The sequence below is a fragment of the Aegilops tauschii genome, chromosome 6 (genome assembly GCF_002575655.3).
Source record: "Aegilops tauschii subsp. strangulata cultivar AL8/78 chromosome 6, Aet v6.0, whole genome shotgun sequence".
Classification (NCBI taxonomy): Eukaryota; Viridiplantae; Streptophyta; class Magnoliopsida; order Poales; family Poaceae; genus Aegilops; species Aegilops tauschii.
Window position 1 is genome coordinate 341288003 of NC_053040.3, and position 22838 is coordinate 341310840.

At 39.0% G+C, this 22838-nt stretch overlaps 1 pseudogene; it reads left to right on the forward strand.

Moving 5' to 3' along the window:
• Positions 1 to 19143: 19143 nt before the first annotated feature.
• LOC109769918 (uncharacterized) lies at positions 19144 to 22617 on the forward strand (annotated as a pseudogene).
• Positions 22618 to 22838: the final 221 nt, after the last annotated feature.

A 22838-nucleotide genomic window follows, 5' to 3' on the forward strand; every position in this document is an offset into this window, starting at 1 on the left:
GATTTCCTGCGATGTAAAAAACATGAAAACAACAACAAATGGCACCTGGCACTATGTCAATAGGTTAGTACCAAAAAATGACTATAAAATGATTATAAAACATCCAAGATTGATAATAAAACAGCATGGAACAATAAAAAATTATAGATACGTTGGAGACGTATCAGCATCCCCAAGCTTAACTCCTTCTCATCCTCGAGTAGGTAAGTGATAAAAACAGAATTTTTGATGTGGAGTGTTGTTCATCAAGTCATATCATATTCTTTTCTTTATAGCATGGACATTCAGACTTTTTATGTGATTCAAAGCAATAGTCTAGTTTTGACATAATAATTTAGATACTCAAGCATATCAACAAGCAACCATGTCTTTCGAAATATCAACGCTAAAACAAGTTATCCCTAGCCCATCATGCTCAAACATTGATCCATTCATGAAACACACTCGAATATTAACTACACCCAATACTTAAGCATGATCATATTTCCTCTTAGTTCGTGCTTTTGTAAGAGAAGATGGAGACTCAAATTCAAAATAAAAATTGCATAAAGTAAAAGAAAGGCCCTTCATAGAGGGAAGTAGGGATTTGTAGAGGTGCCAGAGCTCAAAGCGAAAAATTAGAGATAAAAACATTTTGGGAGGTGTATCCATCCCACCAAAGAAAACGACGTAGAGCTACGAACACTTTCCATGCTAGATATGACATAGGCGGTTCCCAAACAGAAAATAAAGTTTATTCCTATTTCCACCATTCTTTCACTTTCCATGGCTAGCCGTATCCACGGTTGCCCTCCATACCAACACTTTCCAAGGAATTTATTATTTGACAACATAAAGTAAATTCATTTTTGCATTTCGGGACTAGGCATCCCTAAAACCTTTGCCTTAATCTTGTGCAATGACAAGTGAATAAACACTCATCATGAGAATAACACATCCAGCATGGAAGAAGTTTATTTTGAAAATTAGAGATGGCAGATGCAAATTTGCTTAGAACGGCAAAAGAATACCGCATATAGGTAGATATAGTGGACTCATGTGGCAAAACTAGTTTAAAGGATTTTAGATGCACAAGTAGAGGTCATACTTAGTGCAAAATGAAGGCTAGCAAAAAGATTGAGAAGCGACCAACCAAGAAACGAATAATCTCATAAGCAAGCATTAAGCATAATTAACACCGAATAATGCACCACAAGTAGGATATAATTTTCATTGCATGATTATTGACTTTCGTGCATGCATAGGGAATCACAAACCTTAACACCAATATTCTTACTAGAGCACAATTACTCATCAACATAACTCACATATCACATCATCATATCTCAAAACTGTTACTAAGAATCAAGTTTATTTTGTCCAATGATCTTCATGACAATTTTTACTTTATCCTTCTTGGATATCTATCACTTTGGTACTAATTTTCATGTGTTGCTTTTCATAATTAAGCTCAAACAAATATAAGTGAAGATCATGGGCATAACAAATTTTCTTTCTCTAAAAATAATTTAAGTGAAGCAAGAGAGAATATCTTCAAAATTTTACTAACTCTCAAACAAATCTAAGTGAAGCAAGAGAGCATTACTTCAAAAATAACAAAGCACACTGTGCTCAAAAAGATATAAGTGAAGAACTAGAGCAAGTCCTAGCTCATAAAAGATTTAAATGAAGCACCGAGAGCAATTCTAACAAGTCATGATATAATTTTGGCTCTCTCAAATAGGTGTGTCCAGCAAGGATTGATGACTTAAAACACAAAATAAAATAAGAAAATACACATATCATACAAGACGTTCCAAGCAAAACACATATCATGTGACGAATAAAAATATAGCCTCGAGTAAAATACCGATGGTCGTTAGAAGAAAGAGTGGATGCCACTCGGGGGCATCCCCAAGCTTAGTTGGTTGCTCATTCTTGGATATTAGCTTGGGATGCCGGGAAATCCCCAAGCTTAGGCTCTTCTATCCTTCTTTCATCCATCGTAAGATAACCCAAAACTTGAAAACTTCAATCACACAAAACTCAACAAAACCTTTGTGAGATCCGTTAGTATAAGAAAGCAAACTACTACTATAAGTGCTGTATCAAACCAATTCATATTTTGTTTTTGTATTATATCTACTGTATTCCAACTTTTCTATGGCAAAAACTCATCAAAGAAAACCATAGAGCCATCAAAATAAGCACAGAACACAAAGAAAACAGAATCTGTCAAAACAGAACAGTCTGTAGTAATCTGACTTTTGCTAATACTTCTTTAATTCCAAAAATTCTACAAAAATATGAAGTCCTGGGTAATTTGTATATTAATCTTCTGCAAAAATAATTGGCATTTTATCTTGTTCTGGTGATTTTCAAAAATTGTTTTCGTGAGCACAAAGTTTCTGTCTTTTTCAGCAAGATCAAACAACTATCACCCAAGAAGATCCTATAGGCGTTACTTGGCACAAACACTAATTTAAACACAAAAAACACAATCACACCAGTAGAATAATTGTGCAAACACTCAATAACAGAAAGCAAACAGCAAAAATAAATTTTATTCATTGGGTTGCCTCCCAACAAGCGCTATAGTTTTACGCCCTTAGTTAGGCGTAAGGCAAGGATCTAAGTTTTGTCATCTTTGGTTCGAGATCCATAATATGCCCTCATGATTGATTCATAAGGTGGCCTAATTTTTGTTCTTGTAAAGTGTTGCATACCTTTCCTCAAAGGAAATTGGAACTTGATATTGTCTTCTTTCATATCAATCACGACACCAATAGTGCGTAAAAACGGTCTACCAAGATTAATTGGACAAGACAGATTGCAATCAATATCAAGAACAATAAAATCTATGGGCACATAATTACTATTTGCAAGAATAAGAACATCATTAATTCTTCCCATAGGCTTTTTAATAGTAGAATCCGCCAAGTGCAAATTCAAAGAACATTCTTCAAGATTGGTAAGACCAAGCACATCACATAAAGATTTCGGAATTGTGGAAACACTAGCACCCAAGTCACATAAAGAAAAACACTCATAATTTTTAATCTTGACTTTGATAGTAGGTTCCCATTCATCATGCAATTTTCTAGGAATTGATACTTCTAATTCCAACTTTTCTTCCAAAGCTATCATCATAGCATCAACAATATGTTTAGTAAAAGCTTTTGTTTTGTTCATAAGCATGGGGTGAATTTAGCATAGATTACAACAAAGAAATACAATCAATCAAAGAGCAACTATCATAGTTAAAGTCTTTGTAATCCAAAATAGTGGGTGCATCACTAACTAAAGTTTTGACCTCTCCAAACCCACTTTTATCAATTTTCTCAACAAGATTTTCACCCTCCGAAATATTGGGACACCTTCTACCTAAAGTTGACTCTTCTCCAGTCCATTTTTCATCAATATTATCTTTACTAAACAAGGAATCAATAGAAGAAACACCAATCATTTTAAGATCTTCATCATTTTTGCAAGAATAATCACTAGAAAAAGCTTTCTCTAAAAACTCTCTTTTAGGTGTAAGCATAGCAGTTCTTTTCTTACTTTCATCCATAGAAACATAAAGAGCTTTAATTGATCCATCAACTTGAGGCACAAAAATTTTCAACTTGAGATTTTCCACATCATGAGCAATTCTATCAACACTTCTAGACAAATCATCAATCTTATTCAATTTTTCTTCTATGGAAGTGTTGAAAACTTTTTGAGTGTTGATAAATTCTTTAATATTATTCTCAAGATCAGAGGTATTCCTATTATTATTGTAAGATTGATTTCCATAGGAATTACCATAATTATTAGAGGAATTACTAGGAAAAGGTCAAGGATTAAAATTTCCTCTATAAGCATTGTTGTTGAAATTCTATGCCATTGTGAATGATTTGCCATGATATTATCAAGCAATTTGGTGGCTTCATCCAAAGTAATTTCCATAAAAGTACCACCCGCACCGGAATCTAAAAGATTACGAGAAACAAAATTCAACACCGCATAAATTTTTTGTATGATCATCCAAAGATTTAACCCAAGAGTTGGGCAATTCCTTAGCATCATTTTCATCCTTTCCCAAGATTGTGCAACATGCTCATGTTCGAATTACTTGACATTCATAGAAAATCTGATCATAAATCAGAAATTCATCGGATCTCGACAAACACACCGCAAAAGAATATTACATCTGATAAAACTCCAAAAACATCGAGGAGAATATTGTATTGAAGATCAAAGATGTAACATCCCGATTCTCGGAATGTTTAAGAAAAAAAAATCCAGAAATCAGGGCGAGAAAATTTCGTTTGCTTTATTGGTTAACAAAGCTTAAATTGGACTTTTATAATTCAGAGGGTTTAATTTCAACTAATGTGAACCTGAATTAAAATTTGTGTTTAGTTCTTTTCTTTTAATTAATTTTATTTTCCCTTCTTCGGCTTATTAAAATATGCGCCTTTGAATTTTCTTTGGTCTTCTGAAATCCGTTAGATATTTATTTGAGCTTCTTTTCCTTCTCTAGATTTTCCTAAAAGGAAAATCAATTTCTTTTCCTTTCCTCAATCACGAGCACAATTCCCTTGGACCAACATCTCTCTCTCTCTTCTAGGGTGCATCCATATTTTTCTTCCAAACCGAATTGGCCAAGCCCGTCTCTGTTTTTTTTTCTTCTCTCTTCTCTCTTCCCAGTATTCCACTTGGGCCTGGCCGATCTGGTCCATTACCCCAAGGGACGCCTCTCCTCAGCTTCTCTGAACGTTCCCACTATCCTCTCATCCTCATCTTTTCTGTACGCTCCCACTACAGAAAGAAAGGAAACTTACACCATGAAGGAAGCCACCCACTAAATCCCTTTAATTGCTACCGTTTCCAAAGATAAATAAACTGCCCCATCTCCATCGAGCGAAACCTCCTCTCCTTCCTCTTCCCTTTGTACGTTCGTTCTCAACCTACAGAACATAAGAGAAAACCTACAGCCACCACACACACCCCTCCTCCAATTCCTTCAACTCTCAACCGTTTCAAGCTCTCAAGATATGTAGAAGTGTGTCTTGATCTACTCTTCCAATCCCACCACTTGTCCTGCCCTCCCCCTTCTCTTTCTCTACAGAAACTCTCTCTCCAAAGAATGGTGCTCCATGGACGCCGGTGCTCGTTCCGGTGACGTAGACCATCTCCACCAGCACCCTTGCACCACAAGGTCCATATCCACACCACGAATCCATTCAGAGAAGAACGAACGCGTCTCGTAGACCACACGCGAAGAATTCAGCATGTTCGTCTGCATTGTTCATCGAGTTCGTCGGATTGATTCGTCGCGCTCGGTGAGCTTCTATCCAATTCCTTTTTTGCACCTTTAAAATATCACAAGTTATCTCCTAGACATCATGATTCCTCCTATTTTCTGATTCCTCATATTTTCATCGTTGGTCGCGTTTATGTTATCCGTCGCATAAACCGTAGGTCATGGTCATATTTCCATCGCTTTTGTTCATCGTTTGATCTTGACCACAATAGAAGAAATGTTTTATATGGTTGTAGCAATTCCGTAGTGGAGTTAGATTACTTGCTTGGTTAATCGAGTTTTATTATAGATTTTTGGTTGTTGATCGGACTATTTATTAATATGTTATTTTCTTGTGTTCTTGATACGGGTAGGAGTGTGTGCTAGCTATCTCATAATTTGTGTGTGTCATATGGTTTACTAGATTTAGTTTACTCTTGTTTAAATTGCTCAAATAGTTGTACATCGTTTTGGCTCGATAATTTGTGGTAGCACGTATTTCCCTTTTATGCATGCGTACTAATATTTATGAATTATAGTCATGTGTAGTATTTTGTGTTTTTAATATAGATTGATTTTGAGTTACTAAATATCATATAATTTTGTAGTCATGTGTTATGCGAGTGTACAAGTTTTCGTGAATGTTTACCACGCGTAGAAGTTGATTGGTGTATTTGATTATCATTGTTCGTACATGCTTGGCGGGTGTTATTATTTTAATTAGATTTAGATCATTATTAGTGAGATATTTTATTTATTATTTTAGTAGTATTTGGTGCTGTTTATTGTTCTATATTGAGAATGAGTACACATTTTTGGTGATATCTCCATGCATAGAACCTTGTAGAATTATTGTCTTTGCTTGATTTCTTTAATTGTGAAATACTTAATGTCCTGACTATTTAATTTTGTTTAGCATTGCGTTATCATAGATATGGTTTACATATTCATTTTCATCCATGTCACATGTTGGTTTTAAATCATGCCTTGTCTAAGATAGATGTTTAAATATTTTTGCATGTGTGTTGTATAGTTGTAATGTCATGCCATGTTGTAGGATATGATGTTTATTTTAATTGTGTGTGGTATCTAGTCGTTTATACTAGTAGTCATAAATTGGTATATTAACTTAGAACATTGCCATGCTTGTGGTGAATTGCTTGGCGTGGAATTATTATTTTGTATGGTATGAGAGTGACACATTATTTCATAGTGTTCCTCTTATTTTATAGATGTCTGGCATCCAATATAGTTAAAGGTTGCATTTCTTAAATTGGTGTTATGTTGATATTATCAAATTTATGATTTACTTTACCATTGGATGTTAATTATCCTAGGTGTTTAATTACCTAGAACGATAGTTGTTCATACTTAGTTGATTGAGATGCCATGTTAGTACTTACTCAAAGTAGAATGCATTTTTTTGATTATATGCCTACCATGTGTTATACAGTTGCTACTTTTTATCTTATATTTATGCTTTTGGTTATACCTTACTTGGTAGGTATACATGATAGTAGTTTGATGATATCATGCGTAGTTCTGTATCCTATGTCGTTGCGAGTGTAAGTGGTACTAGATAGGTAATGCAAGCCATCTTTATTATTCCTGCTATGATATCTCATTGCTTGATGTTGTTGATGCCATGGCATAGATGTTCACTTGCTTACATGCTAATTGCTTACTCGGTGTGCTTTTTTGTCATAACTAGTATGTAAGCTCATGTGCTCTTGCCATTCTTGATATTCATGTTAGTTGATATCAACTAAGTTATCTTATTGTTGTGAGTTGTATTCTATTGGTTTCCTACTTTGGCATTCCGTGTGATGATCATTCATACTTAGCGTTATACATTTGTATCTTGTTATTGCATTGTTGTATGCCTAGCATTTGATATATTTGGTTTACCTTTCTATTGCATTATGATATGCCTAGACATATTTCATGCAAGTAATCTTTCATGTCTTATGATGTTGCGTGTGTTATAGTTGCTTAGTTTAGTTCTTCCTTATAGATGTTTAACTTCATTACATATTAGTCTTATGAGTGTTTTAATACGTGTTGCTATGACTCATATACTTAGGACGAGTCATAGGTCATGTGATTAAGTTGTGCTTTGATCACACACTGAGTGTGTGCATCATGCTTTGTTATTGTAAGCATGTGGTGATAATATTATTGCTAGTGGTTATTGATATCAGTTGTTCTTTATTATTAAGACCATGTAATAGTTTTGTATTTTCACATGAGCACTTGTATGTTGAATGCTTGTGTTATTAGTAAATACATCTTTATGATCCTATACTCACATGCCGTGGGTGAGATGTGTATTATTGTTAAGCTGTTTAATCAGTTTGTACCATAGTTATTGGTTTATCTTCTGTTATATAAATGCTTACCAATAGCAGTTATGATTGGGGTTTAGTACTTGCTTGTTGTTAACCATTATACATATTTGGATTTATCCAAATATTTATTTGTGGTCGATTATTACGCTTAATCATACCATGTCTAGGATAGTTGTTCATCCATCTGTTCCATGTGTTATATAGTTTCTTGTTAATTGTTTGACAAACGAAATGGTTTGGTATAATGGAGTGATCATATTTTATCTAGATATTTATTTGTGGTTAACTTTTAGGTTTATCATGTCATGTTGTGTTTGTGTAGTTAAATGCATAGGACAGTTCCTTTTCATGTGTGTTGATACCATTGCTTTTGTTATATAGTTAGGTGTGATGTGTAGTGGGTACTACTAGTGGTTAGTACCATAGTTCGTATTGGAACGTTAGTCTTGATCGCCAAGCCTTCCTTATCTGTGTTAACCTAAACCATGTCACTTCATTGAATCCTTTATCTTACCTCCCTATCACGCTATCTCCTTTTGGAATCACCATCCGATCAATATCTTGCTATCCATCCACTCCTATTGTTGTTTTGGATGTTATTAATTTGGAATTTATTGCTTTGGTATTTATTTGATTTGCATCTGCTATCGTTACGAAGAGTAGGGAGTGACGATGTTGGATAAGGACATAATCAGGTTATCGAAGAAGGACTCAACAACGAAGGCATGCCTCCTTCTTTGATCATACTTATCCTATGGTTTACAAAATTGCATTGAGTTTTATTGTTGCTATGTGCATGCTATTTTAATTCTCGTAGCTAGCGTGTCGATTGTCACATTACCTTGATCCGCTTGTCACCTATTTACTTGACACCTGAGTAGAAGTATAAGGTTCCGGTAGAGTAGAAATGCTTAGCCATGCTTATCACCCTATAGGTGCCTTGTTGAATGACCTCTGAGTCATTGACAGTTGAAACTTAACGCTGAGCTAGGCCTGTTGGCCTTTGTTGACCTTCTCTATCCTCTTCTACTCTGGGTGAAACTTACCATCTGAGTACTGGCGCGGGCGATAGCTGAATCAAGGATTGAAGGAGCGATTGGCCGCCCTTCACGAGTTGAAGGGGGCAACCAGTCGTCCGTGCCGCATGAGGCCTAATAAGTCTTGGATTTGAAAATTGTGATAACAGTACAACCACATGCTATATGGGCACTGGCTTGGTTAATTAGTTAGTTCACTCTTACTGTCGTCATCGCCGTATCACAGACGGGATAGCTGCCTTGCGAGGAGTATCCTCGGCACAAAAGGGGGGGCCGGACTGTGAACTGCGGTTACTTCCGTGTTGAAACCTAGTGGGCTTGGCACAATAAGTTTGGTCTAATGAAAGACCTCGTCACAATCTCCCCGCCGGTATACCAAATGGTGTACTACGCCAGCAGCCGCTGGTGGCAACAAGTCGGGATTGTGTCGTGTGGGTAAAGTGTAGAACCTCTGCAGAGTGTAAAACTATTCGAATAGCCGTGTCCACGGTCATGGACGGCACATGAATCTTTCTTGACATACATGACCTGTCTTGCTTATTCCCTCTTTGCCCCTATTGTTGAAACCTATGAACGACGTGAGTTGATCGAGGATCCTCACTTGATGAAAGTTGTTCTGGAGATAAACATGTTTTCATCTAAAACTGCTTTTATCCAACTACTTTATTTGTCAAACAAAATTAGCTTTATGCAAATGAGCCATACAACCTTCCTTTGAAGCCACATGTAGCTATTAGGACCTTCCCCGAGGGAGGCATGTTGAGTACGTAATGTACTCATGGCAATTTTTTTGAACAACAGAGATCCATGAAGACGAAGGTGATGACTACGACTACTATGGCGATCCGTAGGAGTGAGGTCACGTGGACTACATCGACTGCCTGTGGCTGAGATGGAGTCACTACCTATTTTACTTTCCACTATTTTCTAGTTGTAAATGTCATGAGACATCTCACTAGGTATGTCTTGTGACAAATATACTACTTGTAATGCTTTTACGTATTCTGCAATGATATCATTTCACTGTGTTGTCAACAATGATCCTGGGGTTGACAAATATACACAGGAGGGTCTGGAAGTAAATTCCGGGTTCTCACAGAAGTGGTATCAGAGCTGATGTCGACCTAGTCGTGTGGCTTAGTTAGAAATGGAAAGCCTTAGTTACCAATTTGGTAAGAAAACTATTTTGAAAAGAATCATTCTCGTAATATTCTTCGCTATTTCTCTTCCTATCTTATCTTATTCAAATAAGGTTTAAACTCTACTTCTCTACCATTCTATTTATAGTATGTGAGACCCTTCCCTTGCCCATGGTGTTGAAAAGTCAGAAGCTTCAGAAGACGTGCCAAGAATTTCAACATAACTTCAAGCCCTGAAGCTCTTAGTAGCAACATTTTGCCAAGAGAAGACACCTCGAGACCTCAAGAAGGGAAAAATTGTCGATCATGCTCCAATCGTCATTGTCAAAGATCTACACCAAGTTATGATGTGACCAGCCATATAGGATTAGGTTGGTTTGCACCCTTGTAATGGTAGAACTCGTAGCTTTAGATGCGAGCCTTTCTTGTGTGAGTATTGTCTGCATATTTTTTGGTGTTTTCCTATGCAGTCATACCAAAACCCTATTTGCCAAAATGAGTTGCTTTTGTGTTTTATTTCGATAGCTTCATGATTATTTGGGTGTTTTCTTTTGTCAATCTTCTGGGGTATCTCCACCTTGTGTAGGATTCTATTAATCATCTTTATGCTTTTCTCTCTTCTCTATAAACCCTAGAAGACACTTTGAGAGCAATGAAGCCACAACAACTGTTTGGAGGTCTATTATAAAAGTGAACCTTATGGAAAACCTCTTTTAAGGGGGGTAGACAATGATTGTGTCATGATTGAAGATTTGGAGACCTTCATTCGCCAGGAAGAAGAAGATTGAAGACCTTCACTACACCTACCATAACGTCCAAACCTGAAGGATCAATTAGTCCAGCCGGACCAAAGCTTCACCAACAGAAGAAGGGCAAGACTGAAGAATGTTCAACCAGTTACAGAAGCTATCAGATTACCGTCACCAAGACCGAAGGATTGCTTCCAACCCAAGATCAAGCTAGAATGAATTTCGATAACAGAAGTATCCACAACCAAGACCCAAAGTTGCATGTCAGCAAGTTCAGAATCGACCGTGGTTCCACAAGTTTCTGAGAAGATGCGTGTCGAAGACGAACTTACCCAAACCCATTATTTTTAGTCGGCCTGAATCTCGGGGACGAGATTCCATTTAAGGGGGGTAGATCTGTAACATCCCGATTCTCGGAATGTTTAAGAAAAAGTTTTCCAAAAATCAAGGCGAGAAAATTTCGTTTGCTTTATTGGTTAACAAAGCTTAAATTGGACTTTTATAATTCGGAGGATTTAATTTCAACTAATGTGAACCTGAATTAAAATTTGTGTTTAGTTCTTTTCTTTTAATCAATTTTATTTTCCCTTCTTCGGCATATTAAAATATGCGCCTTTGAATTTTCTTTGGTCTTCTGAAATCCGTTAGATATTTATTTGAGCTTCTTTTCCTTCTCTAGATTTTCCTAAAAGGAAAATCAATTTCTTTACCTTTTCTCAATCACGAGCACACTTCCCTTGGACCAACATCTCTCTCTCTCTCTCTTCTAGGGTGCATCCATATTTTTCTTCCAAACCGAATTGGCCAAGCCCGTCTCTGTTTTTTTTCTTCTCTCTTCTCTCTTCCCAGTATTCCACTTGGGCCTGGCCGATCTGGTCCATTACCCCAAGGGACGCCTCTCCTCAGCTTCTCTGAACGTTCCCACTATCCTCTCATCCTCATCTTTTCTGTACGCTCCCACTACAGAAAGAAAGGAAACTTACACCATGAAGGAAGCCACCCACTAAATCCCTTTAATTGCTACCGTTTCCAAAGATAAATAAACTGCCCCATCTCCATCGAGCGAAACCTCCTCTCCTTCCTCTTCCCTTTGTAAGTTCGTTCTCAACCTACAAAACAGAAGAGAAAACCTACAGCCACCACACACACCCCTCCTCCAGTTCCTTCAACTCTCAACCGTTTCAAGTTCTCAAGCTATGTAGAAGTGTGTCTTGATCTACTCTTCCAATCCCACCACTTGTCCTGCCCTCCCCCTTCTCTTTCTCTACAGAAACTCTCTCTCCAAAGAATGGTGCTCCATGGACGCCGGTGCTCGTTCCCGGTGACGTAGACCATCTCCATCAGCACCCTTGCACCCCAAGGTCCATATCCACACCACGAATCCATTCAGAGAAGAACGAACGCGTCTCGTAGACCACACGCGAAGAATTCAGTATGTTCGTCTGCACTGTTCATCGAGTTCGTCGGATTGATTCATCGCGCTCGGTGAGCTTCTATCCAATTCCTTTTGTGCACCTTTAAAATATCACAAGTTATCTCCTAGACATCATGATTCCTCATATTTTCATCGTTGGTCGCGTTTATGTTATCCGTCGCATAAATCGTAGGTCATGGTCATATTTCCATCGCCTTTGTTCATCGTTTGATCTTGACCACAATAGAAGAAATGTTTTATATGGTTGTAGCAATTCCGTAGTGGAGTTAGATTACTTGCTTGGTTAATCGAGTTTTATTATAGATTTTTGGTTGTTGATCGAACTATTTATTAATGTGTTATTTTCTTGTGTTCTTGATACGGGTAGGAGTGTGTGCTAGCTATCTCATAATTTGTGTGTGTCATATGGTTTACTAGATTTAGTTTACTCTTGTTTAAATTGCTAAAATAGTTGTACATCGTTTCGGCTCGATAATTTGTGGTAGCACGTATTTCCCTTTTATGCATGCGTACTAATATTTATGAATTATAGTCATGTGTAGTATTTTGTGTTTTTAATATAGATTGATTTTGAGTTACTAAATATCATATAATTTTGTAGTCATGTGTTATGCGAGTGTACAAGTTTTCGTGAATGTTTACCACGCGTAGAAGTTGATTGGTGTATTTGATTATCATTGTTCGTACGTGCTTGGCGGGTGTTATTATTTTAATTACATTTAGATCATTATTAGTGAGATATTTTATTTATTATTTTAGTAGTATTTGGTGTTGTTTATTGTTCTATATTGAGAATGAGTACAAATTTTTGGTGATATCTCCATGCATAGAACCTTGTAGAATTATTGTCTTTGCCTGATTTCTTTAATTGTGAAATACTTAATGTCTTGACTATTTAATTTTGTTTAGCATTGCGTTATCATAGATATGGTTTACATATTCATTTTCATCCATGTCACATGTTGGTTTTAAATCATGCCTTGTCTAAGATAGATGTTTAAATATTTTTGCATGTGTGTTGTATAGTTGTAATGTCATGCCATGTTGTAGGATATGATGTTTATTTTAAGAGAAAAGTATGTTTTGGTCCCTCAAGTTCCCACAAAGTATAGACTTGGTCCCTCAAATTTTTTTGGTATACATCTGGTCCCTCAAGTCTCAAAACCGGATAAGTTTGGTCCTAAACCAGATTTTGAGCACGTTGACCGGTTTTGACCGCAACAAAACCGCCCGATGAACAGTAAATTCAACAAAAAAATAAAAAAAATTCAAGAAAATCTGAAATTTTTTGGGGTCGAATATGCTTGCGTACGCAAGATGTGAAGAAAATTTCGTTCTCTTTCGGCACTCAAGGAGCTCGTGGAAAAGAACAAAAATATCTGCCTGATGAAGAGTAAATTCAAAAAAATCAAAACAAAATAAAAAAATCTGAAATTGTTTGGGGTCCAATATGCTTACATGCGCAAGGTCCGACCAAAATTTTGTCATGAAATGACATCGGACGGGCTCTAGCAAAAAGAAACAATTTTGGCTACTTTTTTGTGAGCAAAATTTTGTTTCATTTTTCACCAGCTCCTAGAGTGTCGAAAGAGCATGAAAAGTTGGTCGCACCTTGTGCATGTAAGCATATTGGATCCAAAAAAAATCAGATTTTTTTGAAGTTTTTTTTCAAATTTACTGTTCATCGGGCGGTTTTGTGGCGGTCAAAACCGGTCAACGTGCTCAAAATCTGGTTTAGGACCAAACTTATCCGGTTTTGAGACTTGAGGGACCAAATGTATGCGAAAAAATCTTGAGGGACCAATTCTATACTTTGTGGGAACTTGAGGGACCAAAAACATACTTTTCTCTTATTTTAATTGTGTGTGGTATCTAGTCGTTTATACTAGTAGTCATAAATTGGTATATTAACTTAGAACATTGTCATGCTTGTGGTGAATTGCTTGGCGTGGAATTATTATTTTGTATGATATGAGAGTGACACATTATTGCATAGTGTTCCTCTTATTTTATAGATGTTTGGCATCCAATATAGTTAAAGGTTGCATTTCTTAAATTGGTGTTATGTTGGTATTGTCAAATTTATGATTTACTTTACCATTGGATGTTAATTATCCTAGGTGTTTAATTACCTAGAATGATAGTTGTTCATACTTAGCTGATTGAGATGCCATGTTAGTACTTACTCAAAGTAGAATGCATATTTTTGATTATATGCCTACCATGTGTTATACAGTTGCTAGCTTTCATCTTATATTTATGCTTTTGGTTATACCTTACTTGGTAGGTATACATGATAGTAGTTTGATGATATCACGCGTAGTTCTGTATCCTATGTCGTTGCAAGTGTAAGTGGTACTAGATAGGTAATGCAAGTCATCTTTGTTATTCCTGCTATGATATCTCATTGCTTGATGTTGTTGATGCCATGGCATAGATGTTCACTTGCTTGCATGCTAATTGCTTACTCGGTGTGCTTATTTGTCATAACTAGTATGTAAGCTTATGTGCTCTTGCCATTCTTGATATTCATGTTAGTTGATATCAACTAAGTTATCTTATTGTTGTGAGTTGTATTCTGTTGGTTTCATACTTTGGCATTCCGTGTGATGATCATTCATACTTAGCGTTATACATTTGTATCTTGTTATTGCATTGTTGTATGCCTAGCCTTTGATATATTTTGTTTACCTTTCTATTGCATTATGATATGCCTAGACATATTTCATGCAAGTAATCTTTCATGTCTTATGATGTTGCGTGTGTTATAGTTGCTTAGTTTAGTTCTTCCTTATAGATGTTTAACTTCATTACATATTAGTCTTTTGAGTGTTTTAATACTTGTTGCTATGACTCATATACTTAGGACGAGTCATAGGTCATGTGATTAAGTTGTGCTTTGATCACACACTCAGTGTGTGCATCATGCTTTGTTATTGTAAGCATGTGGTGATAATATTAATGCTAGTGGTTATTGATATCAGTTGTTCTTTATTATTAAGACCATGTAATAGTTTTGTATTTTCTCATGAGTACTTGTATGTTGAATGCTTGTGTTATTAGTAAATATATCTTTATGATCCTATACTCACATGCCGTGGGTGAGATGTGTATTATTGTTAAGTTGTTTAATCAGTTTGTACCATAGTTATTGGTTTATCTTTTGTTATACAAATGCTTACCAATAGCAGTTATGGTTGGGGTTTAGTACTTGCTTGTTGTTAACCATTATACATATTTGGATTCATCCAAATATTTATTTGTGGTCGATTATTACGCTTAATCATACCATGTCTAGGATAGTTGTTCATCCATCTGTTCCATGTGTTATATAGTTTCTTGTTAATTGTTTGACAAACGAAATGGTTTGGTATAATTGAGTGATCATATTTTATCTAAATATTTATTTGTGGTTAACTTTTAGGTTTATCATGTCATGTTGTGTTTGTGTAGTTAAATGCATAGGACAGTTCCTTTTCATGTGTGTTGATACCATTGCTTTTGTTATATAGTTAGGTGTGATGTGTAGTGGGTACTACTAGTGGTTAGTACCATAGTTCGTATTGGAACGTTAGTCTTGATCGCCAAGCCTTCCTTATCTGTGTTAACCTAAACCATGTCACTTCATTGAATCCTTTATCTTACCTCCCTATCACGCTATCTCCTTTTGGAATCACCATCCGATCAATATCTTGCTATCCATCCACTCCTATTGTTGTTTTGGATGTTATTAATTTGTAATTTATTGCTTTGGTATTTATTTGATTTTCATATGCTATCGTTACGAAGAGTAGGGAGTGACGATGTTGGAGAAGGACAAAATCAGGTTATCGAAGAAGGACTCAACAACGAAGGCATGCCTCCTTCTTTGATCATACTTATCATATGGTTTACAAAATTGCATTGAGTTTTATTGTTGTTATGTGCATGCTATTTTAATTCTCATAGCTAGCGTGTCGATTGACACATTACCTTGATCCGCTTGTCGCCTATTTACTTGACACCTGAGTAGAAGTATAAGGTTCCATTAGAGTAGAAATGCTTAGCCATGCTTATCACCCTATAGGTGCCTTGTTGAATGACCTCTGAGTCATTGACAGTTGAAACTTAACGCTGAGCTAGGCCTGTTGGCCCTTGTTGACCTTCTCTATCCTCTTCTACTCTGGGTGAAACTTACCATCTGAGTACTGGCGCGGGCGACAGCTGAATCAAGGATTGAAGGAGCGATTGGCCGCCCTTCACGAGTTGAAGGGGGCAATCAGTCGTCCGTGCCGCATGAGGCCTAATAAGTCTTGGATTTGAAGATTGTGATAACAGTACAGCCACATGCTATATGGGCACTGGCTTGGTTAATTAGTTAGTTCACTCTTACTATCGTCATCGCCGTATCGCAGACGGGATAGCTGCCTTGCGAGGAGTATCCTCGGCACAAAAGGGGGGCCCGGACTGTGAACTGCGGTTACTTCCGTGTTGAAACCTAGTGGGCTTGGCACAATAAGTTTGGTCTAATGAAAGACCTCGTCACAATCTTCCTGCTGGTATACCAAATGGTGTACTACGCCAGCGGCCACTGGTGGCAACAAGTCGGGATTGTGTCGTGTGGGTAAAGTGTACAACCTCTGCAGAGTGTAAAACTATTCGAATAGTCGTGTCCACGGTCATGGACGGCACATGAATATTTCTTGACATACATGACCTGTCTTGCTTATTCCCTCTTTGCCCTATTGTTGAAACCTATGAAGGACGTGAGTTGAGCGAGGATCCTCACTTGATGAAAGTTGTTCTGGAGATAAACATGTTTTCATCTAAAACTGCTTTTATCCAACTACTTTATTTGTCAAACAAAATTAGCTTTATGCAAATGAGCCATACAACCTTCCTTTGAAGCCACATGTAGCTATTAGGACCTTCCCCGAGGGAGGCATGTTGAGTACGTAATGTACTCATGGCAATAATTTTTTTTGAACAACAGATATCCATGAAGACGAAGGTGATGACTACGACTACTATGGCGATCCGTAGGAGTGAGGTCACGTGGACTACATCGACTGCCTATGGCTGAGATGGAGTCACTACGCATTTTACTTTCCGCTGTTTTCTAGTTGTAAATGTCATGAGACATCTCACTAGGTATGTCTTGTGACAAATATACTACTTGTAATGCTTTTACGTATTCTGCAACGATATCATTTCACTGTGTTGTCAACAATGATCCTGGGGTTGACAAATATACACAGGAGGGTCTGGAAGTAAATTCCGAGTTCTCACAAAAGAGAGAGAAGAAGCGATGTAGCTACTAGCTATGGACCCGTAGGCCTGTGGTAAACTAGTCATGCTTCATCGGAAGGGCAATAGAGTTGTGTAGAAGCCTTCCGTGATCGAATTCCCCTTCGGCAGATTGCCGGGAAAGGACCCAAGATGGGATCTCACGGGAACAGAAGGTTGTGGCGGCAGAAAAGTATTTTGGTGAACGCTTCTGGTGGTTATGGAATATTTTAGGATTTATAGAGCTGAGACGGAGGTCGGTGGACTCCCGAGGGGCCCACAAGCCAGGGGGCGCGCCTTGAGGGCTTGTGGAGCCCTCGGGACTCTTCTGGCCCTCTCCCCAAGTCTTCTGGGTGTCTTCTGGTCCAAGAAAAATCATCGCGGAAGTTTTATTCCGTTCGGACTCCGTTTGATATTCCTTTTCTGTAAAACTCAAAAACAATGAAAAAACAGAAATTGGCACTGGGCTCTAGGTTAACAGGTTAGTCCCAAAAATAATATAAAATAGCATATTAACGCATATAAAACATCCAAAACAGATAATATAATAGTATTGAATAATAAAAAATTATAAATACGTTGGAGACGCATCAGTGGAATTGGTAGGATGGCTTCTGCATCTGTGAGTATAAATACCTCATAAATTCTAGGCCTGTCCCACTCCGCATTGGCCTGTATTAGTTCACCCACCATTTGTGAAGGATTAATAACAACATTTGTAATGGGTTGCATGTTCTGACCTCTGGGTAACCAGTTTTGTTGCCATATATGGGTGGTTTGGCCATTACCAATGTGTCAAATTATATCTTGAGAAAAAGTGTCGCGTCCCTCTAAAACAGCTCTCTGGATCCTATATACCTAAGAGAATCAGCCCCACTAACTTGTTTATCTCAACAAGCAAGCACATCACCTCACCATACAATTAATAATGGGTTAAGGCCTACTTCAACATGAATCATGCATGAGAAATGACTCAACACAACATTCAACCACGGGGAAATGTTTCTCAACCAAATTTCTACTTGTATTCAATAAATATTCTTACGACTATACACAACTAAATATAAATAAGTCATTTTGGTTTTCATATTATCAACCCAAAGTTTCATCAACCAATTCCCGCAGCAACGCCCCTGATATCCTCTAGTTTGAGAAGGAGAGCTTCCAGGAAATCACATGAGGGAAAATAGGATTCGCGTTTTCAAGGGTGACCAAATTCAAAGACCAAGACATTCTCCTAGCTTTCAAACGAGCCAAAACGGAACGTCTTGGCCTCCTTGGCCGCAACAGCCTGAGAGCATCTACAGTGGGGGCCTCAAACCCGCTTCAAACGCCCGGGCGGACGGCCCGGTCACTGACCGGTCACAAAAATCGACCCAGACGGGCTCCTTAAACTGGCCTCAAATGACCGCACTGACCGGCATCCCTCGTATCCAGCCCAAATATGGGGCGAATATGGGGGCGCCGGGCATGCCCGCCACGTCGCCCAACAGCCCTACCCCACTACAATTGCACCAAATCCATCAAACCATTTCTCCTCCTCCCGCTGTCCTCCTACCTTCCCAGGGCACGAGCCCTCGCAGTCCGCCACCCTTGCTTCCCTTCCTCACCACCAGTCCCAACCCGCCGCCCTAGATGTCGTCCAGCCCGTCCCCGACCGCCGCAATGAAGACTGCGATAAGGATGCATGCGGAGCATGCGACAAGGATGCAGGCGGAGCAGGAAGCATGGCCTCGAAGCAGGCGGCATGGATGGCGTCCGGACAGTGATCCGACAAGCAATCCATCCATCACACACGGACATGGAATTCATTTTGGCATGCCCGATTTGTTGAATTATGATTTACTTTGTTTTGTATCGAGCCGTTGAATTCGGACAATTTTTATCATATGGTCAACATGCATGGATTGCATTGAGAATCTGGATTTGAGATATGTGGATGTGTGACGCAAGATACAAGCGGCTGCGCGCGCGCCCGACGTCCGCGCCTTCCCCCTTGCTACCTCAAACTAGAATCACCCGATGCATCCACCGCCCACCGATCGATGGGTGACGTCCCCTCCCTCCCATGGAAATTCCGGGGACCAATCATATCACTCGTTCCCATCGTTCCTCGGTTCAAATCTATAGCGCTGAAGGACGGGGAGCCAGGGCGGGAGATCGGGTGCCATGGACGGTGACGGTCTCGTGAATGGCTTGTCTGGCGCCACGCACGGCGGGGCTGAGGACGCCGCGTCTAGGGCGGCCAACCGTGCCGCTGCCGCTCCAGGGGAAGGGGACCGCCAGGAGAGAGCCCGGCCGACGTGGGCCGAGGTACTCGCGTGCTGTTTGATATAATGGCTATGTAGGCTGTAGGGAAAGAGAGTTCGGTTGTGGGGTCGTCGGGCTATATATGTTCTCTTATTCGCTTGTTGCATGTAGTATCCGAGGAGAAGCAATAGGAGAGGCGGGAGAGGGCGGAAGATGATAGGAGACCCACGCAGCACCGGCATTATACGCCCACATCCACTCAACAGCACAATCTGGTATTCTGGTTGCACTGCTTTTGCTTTGGCATTCGAGTACTTAGAGGCTAGGGCCTAGGAGCCCTTCCCATTCCATTGTCTGATTGTCATGTGTTCGTCATGTTTAGGGTGAGACGGGTGAAACGAAGGGCGGAGTCTGGCAGGACCGCAAGCTGCATCAGCAGACCTTGAAATGTAGAAGAGCACAACAGGTACCCAATTAATTATGTTTACTGTATGAGAATTATTTGCCCGTTTTACTCTCCTATTGCTTGATTTCTAGCGAGTTAATATTCGACATACGATTTGCTCCTATCTTATTCTGCTGATATAAATAAATTTAGTCATTACTGAAAGGAAACGGGTTGGTTTTCCAACATTAATTTCCCCTTGCTGCAGATCCTTATTGGTTATAATGTTCAATTGTCAATATTTATATGTTAGAAGCTCAAGTTGGACCGATCTCGGACATGCTTTGGAGTAGTATTTTTTTTCGGAACACGCAAGAGTTTTGCGTGTTAATGCGTTAAGAATGAGAGAAAGTTTTTCAGGCTTTGGTATTACAGGGATTAAGGCTCAACTTACCACCTACACACGCCTACATTCTATGTCTCATCCTTAGGCACTTCTAACATATTAGTCTGAAGAAAGGCCTGAGAACAACACAGTTAGAGCCTTAGAGGAAAGGGAATGAAAGACAAAACGAAGAAAAAAAAGGATGAAGAGGAGAAAGGGAGAAGGCAAAGTGGCCTGGTTCACGCCTACCAAAACAATTAAAAATATTCTTATAAGTTATAATAATATCTATAGATATTCTTATAAGTTATAATAATATCTATATGTGGCGTGCTATGCGTCGGCCAGCAGATCTTCTTAAAAGACCTGCCGTCTCGCGAGCCATCAGATCTGGCACAATTTAGCGCCGAGCGTCGTTCTTCACTTTTGCCACTTTTGCAACATAGATTGTGTTCTAGAACTTTTTTGCAACAAAGTTCATGTTGCAGAAGACATTTGTAACAAAGTTTGTGTTGCAGAAGACATATATTGCAAAAAGAAATATCACCCGCATCGGCACCGTGGTGTTACCACTGCAATATTCCCCATATTTCAGACACATGAACGATGTTGCAAAATCCTAAGACTTGCGGTGTGTGGGACTGGTCTGACATGTGGTTAGCAGTGGACGTGGCGGACGCATGGCGTAGAATCGACCGGATGATTCTAATCATTCCCCTATCTATATTGCTATACAAGTGTTCTCGTTAAATAGTTAGACTAACAATATCATGCCCAACCCGAGATTCCTCAACAACAACAAGAAAAAATGCCCAGCCCGAGATCAATCTGCTCTAGAGCTTTATTGCTGGTTTGTCCCTTGTACATAGTTTAGTCGGCCTTCTAGTTTCTATTGACGTTTGTTCCTGCTTTTTCAGTTCGGTTGGCGTCACTGTTGGTGGTTGTGTAGCTTAGCCCCATTTTGGCAGCCTTTCTTCTAATGCAAATGACGCGTGTTCGAAAAAAAATCTGATAGTATCAACTGAAAGTTGCATACCATTTGAAAATCCTGATTGGAAGGATGGGAGTCGTAGCTATATCAGTAATTTATAAGATTCTCTTTCATGGATACTGAACTTCTATTGACTGTATGAAGAACTCCGAGGAATGGAAGCGATACAAAAGACCACCTTCTGAACAAGAATACTCTGAGGATGTTAGTCAGCTCCGCCATGGTCTAAATGTAGAGCCTAGCAGGGAGGAGCTCAATCATTTGTCAAAAGCATGCTGTCGGCTATGGGAGCTTGACCTGAACCGTCTCCTCCCTGGTAACGACTACAGAATCGAATGTGGCCAAGGGAAGAAGGTTTATCAGAAGGGTGACATGGCATCTGAAAACTTGTTCAGCTGGCTGAGGATGACGTGCTGCGGAGGCCTACATACTCTCGCTTTTGTGCACTTCTTCACAACTACAACCCACGCCAAGGATACAAGGAATTAGTCACCCAGCAGGACAAGAATGAAGAAGCTGCTCTTATTGAGGAGATTGCTAGAAGTGCACCAATCAAATACTTAGACCGGTATCTGGTGCTGAAGGGAACCACGTCTCAGGACCAGGAGGACTTCAAGAAAATGTTGATTTGTATGGAAGGGGTGGATGCTCTGGTAGCTCTGGTAGCTCTTCTGCCTTTGAGCATGTCTTTGTAGGAGAGATCAAGGGGCGGTATCGAGGTGAGAAAGAGGTCACATACTTCCACACCACAACTGGATTCAGGCAAGCTATTGTATTATTTCAGCAGCACGGTTCCATTATCTGAAAGACATGTTATCATGGTGTTGCGTGACTAATATGCAGTTTTACCTGGAAGAATCCAAAGGCAATGTTGATTACCAAGGGTACATATTTCCAAGGAAATGCGGGGACCTGGTGAGTCTATGATCTGAACATACATGGCATATGTTTATATCATAACTCGTATGGGTCTTAAAAGATCATATGCTGAATTGCTTGTCTGCAGCCAGGCTCTGAGACGCAGCTACTCACCTGTCAGTTTGAGTGGCATGGCTTGCTGAAATCTGTATCCAGCACATTGGTTGGTGTCAGTCCTGAGTTTGAGATTGCACTCTACACACTCTGCTTCTTCGCTGGAGAGGAAAATAACCATGTCCATGTGGGTCCATATGCGATGAACATCAAGTGCTACAGGATGGGGGTTAACAAGATCGGATCAGCTTTCCCTGTCGCAGAACATTGATGGTTTTGGTGGCCACATGCTGAAGACCAGCAGTCTCTGTTTCTAGATTGCTGGTCATTTTGTTAAGCTACTGATGTACATATTCAACTCATTTTCCTCGACTGAAAAAAATGTGATGTTTCTCTGATCAAGACATGACTACAGGATGCTAATTTAAAATATATTTTGTCGTTGGGTAATACTACCTCTTTAACTTAATGTAAGACATTTTTGCAGTTCAAATTACATCAAGTTACAGAGGAAGTACTTCGTATCTGTTCCTTTCTTCTTCTAGCAGACAAAATAAAAGTTATGCCAGATGTTAATTAAGAAATATCATTTTACATGTCGAAGAGGGCATGC